Source organism: Cucurbita pepo, unplaced genomic scaffold, assembly GCF_002806865.2.
Source record: "Cucurbita pepo subsp. pepo cultivar mu-cu-16 unplaced genomic scaffold, ASM280686v2 Cp4.1_scaffold000188, whole genome shotgun sequence".
Taxonomy (NCBI): Eukaryota; Viridiplantae; Streptophyta; class Magnoliopsida; order Cucurbitales; family Cucurbitaceae; genus Cucurbita; species Cucurbita pepo.
In genome coordinates, this window is record NW_019646455.1 from 108,480 (window position 1) to 112,317 (window position 3,838).

Consider the following 3,838-nt stretch of genomic DNA (forward strand, 5'->3'; position numbering starts at 1 on the left):
CGTTATCGATTCCTCACCTCAATCTTTCTGCTTCTCTCTCACAGGTACAAAATGACTCAAGGAAAAGACAACTACGTAGATACCCTAGTGTTTAATGTGGAAACTCAGGAAAATAGTACGTCCTATTAGTAACCTTCGCCGAGAATCGCTAGATTTCTGGCATTTTCTTTGTTTTTTTCTTCGAAACTCATATCGTTTCAAAAACCCTTCTCATCAACATCTGAAATGCAGTGCCAATAGTTACATCGTTCTTGAAGCCAAACATCATTATCTGGCCAAAACACCTCGCACGAAGCATGTCCAAGATTGCTACTAAAGTTGCACCAAAACATTGTTGTCTAGAAAAAAAATTTCAACTTGAATTTTAAACTGTATTCGTAATGGTTATAAAAAAAAAAAAGAGAATAATCCAGCCACCGGAAAAGGCCTAAGAATTTATGTGCAGTGCTGAAATCCCTACACCTTCTACCCACGTGCCCTCCCCAACGCGAAGTATACACAAAATGAAGCCATGCCCCAGTCTTCCCTCACAACACATCCCTACAATAAAGGAAATGCGAGCAATGGAGAAGATGAACGATCATTGTGGTTTTCCAATGAACGCAAATCGGTGATTTTAATTGCCGAGTCCAAGGGTATCTAAGTAACCGAGTAGTTACAAATGGAAATAGTACGTCCTATTAGTAACCCAGGGTTTAATGTGGGGACTCAGGCAAACCGAACCGCAACCTCTTTTTTAAAATCGCCCTCAATCTCCCCTTGATATATAGATGATATTTCCATCAGTTGGAGAATGAAGCATAGAGAAAAAGATCGACATAAAGAGATCGTATTCATGGTGGGGAGGGGAAATTGCAGACGAGCGTCGAATGTTTCATATATTTGAAACGAAGCATAGATCTGCAATGGTAGTCACATCCATGGCTTTGTGAATTCATGGGGGAAGGTGGAAAGATAGGAAGAAGGAAAAAGGGATCAAAAGTCGACGGTGAGGAGCTCTTGAGAAGAGAGAAAAAAGTTTCGAAAAATTCACATACAGTCGTGTGGAGAAGAAATTTCAATCGGGTCGGGTCAGATTCTTGTAAACCATGATTACAACCCCTCACTCAAATTAAGACAAACCTAAGGCTCGACCTAGGACTAGTGCGAAGCCCAGCAGTTACAAACAAGGCCCTTACGCCCACTTGCAATGCTCGGCCCACCTGCAGCATCGATCGCTCGACCCACTACAACTATTTAGCCCAATCGAGTCCAGTACCATCGGACACAACTTGCGCACCGTAGGAACAACCCAAGAGAAAGACACAAACTCTGTGCCTTGACTCGATTCTCGACCCACACACGCATCTTCTCCATCAAGCGATACTTATTGTGCATGCCGACGTTGAATCCTTTAGCTCAGTCGGTTCAACGCAGCTCGACTCACCTCGGTGTAGCTTATCGACTTAAAACTCTGTCATTCGGCTCGGTATAGACATTTTGGTACTTATTTCTACATGTGTTACCCTCCCAGAGATATATTTGACCTTAATTAAGGAAATTAAGATCAATATAACATCTTATTTCAAAGTTCATGTTTATTTCGGCTAGAAATGTGAGTTATTAATGAAAATGAGATGGACGTTCGAATAGAAAGAAACTTCCGATGATACCTGGAGCAACATCGAGAAATAGAATCCAATTGTACTCAAGTGTAAGGAGAAGGCTTGCTAAGGCAAACCAAGTAACTAAGCTTACAATCGTTTCGGTTAAAAGTTTGTTTGTATGATAACACGTGTAACGAACAAAAATTTTCTACTTAATTTAAGGTCGCTACTGTATACATATCATAAACATTTAATGCGGAAATACTTCATTTAAATCGAGCTTTGATGATTGCAGCCAGCTTTTATGATTGTAGCCACTGCAAATGCAATTGAGCAAAGAAGCAGACCAATTACAAGGAGGAGCTTAAGGGAAGCATAGAAGGGACCTTTTACATGTTGTTGGTAATTGCTATTGGCGACCCCATCTTTGCATGGTCCTAAATATGGGCCGCAGAGATCAGGATTGCCCAGAAACGATGTGTAATTGAAGTAGCTGAATTGCCCACTTCCCGGAACTAAGCTGGAGAGGTTGTTGTATGAGAAATCTACAGAGGTCAAGCTCTGCATACTGGCTATGGAAGCTGGGATTCCACCGATTAAATGGTTCTTTGAAAGATTTAGGTAATTCAAGATTCTCATACTCGTAAGCTCGTTCCGACTGAGATCGACGAAGGTTAGCAGCTTGCATTGGCTAATCTCCGGTGCGATTGGACTTGAAAACTTGTTGTTACTGAAATCAATATTTGAAAGTTGCTGTAACCGCCCAATCTCAGGTGGGATTTGACCGGAGAATTTGTTTCCGTCGAGGAGTAGATTCTGGACGCCGGAGAAGTTGCCGATGGTGGGTGGAATCGACCCGGAGAGGCGATTGTTCGAGAGACTAATCTGGCCCAGATTGACGGAGATTGAATCGGTTACAGGGAACTCGCCGGAGAGGTAATTGTCCTCAGAGAACACTCGTACAACTAAGAGAGACAATAAACCAACTTTCTCTTTATTCAACTTGTTACATAATACATATATATATATAGACAGAATAGCCACACTAACCGCTAGTAACTACCCTTAACCGCTAATTACTTCCCTCAACTGACATACATTGAAATACAAACAGTAAATAAGATGAATTACAGTTAATACAAGATTAAATAAACTAACAAATCATCCCCTTAATCTTGTATTTTGATCTTAGCATTCTTATATTCTTCAAACCAATTCTTTTAGTAAACGTTCTAACCATATTCCTTGACAAGCAGCTGACGTCGCCACAATATACTCCGCTTCACAGGATGAAAGTGCCACCCTCTTTTGTTTCTTTGAAGTCCATGTAATTGGATTCTCATGCAATTGTTTCTTTCTACTTGCTTTGCCTTCACATAATGACATCCAATATCAATAGTTCCTTGAACCGGTTTGATTACTTGTTCAACACTGCCGCTGTCGCCATTATCGCCACCTTCCTTCTTCTCTGTCATCATTTCAATGGGCAACTGCTTTTCATCGACAGTTTTAATTACCTGTTCTACTTGTCCGGCCAACGGCTTTTTCTCAACAGGTTTAATTACCTGTGCTACTTCAATTGCACTGCCGGAAACAATGGCCTCCTTCTCCTTCTCTGCTTTCATTTCTTCGGCGACCTGTTTTTCAATAGTCCTTCTCTTTTATCTCCTTTGATTTCGCTACCTCCGTTGCCACATTCTGGACTTCCGCCACAACGCCATCGCTCTTATCCTCGGATTCAAACTTCACAGCGCCAACGATTTTCTCGCCATCGCTCTTCTTCTCTTCTCGCTTCTCTGTTTTTTCCTCCGATTCAATCTTCACATCTCCACGTCCTTTTATCTCTACAAGTGATCCATCTCCGAACTTCACCGTGCCGGTCACTGACTCGTTCAATTTCGAGAACCAACTTCGACAACCAGTCATGTGATTGCTGGCTCCCGTATCTAGGAACCAAATGTTGTTTTTCTTCTCAATTTCTTCCGGGACAATCTTCTCTTCATAAAGAGCCATTTCCGTCAACTCTGGTGAACTGAGAGTTCGGACCTCACAAACTTGTGCCGTAAGTAAGGCTGGCTCATCCTCATCACTTTGCGTCTCAGTTAAATGCGCCTGATTCTCCCTTTTCTTCGATCTACAGTGGGATGCATAATTATCCTCCCTTTTCTTCGATCTACAGTCGAATGCATAATGGCCAATCTTTTGGCAATTATAACACTTCACCTTCCGACATTCTGAGGCATAGTGGCCTA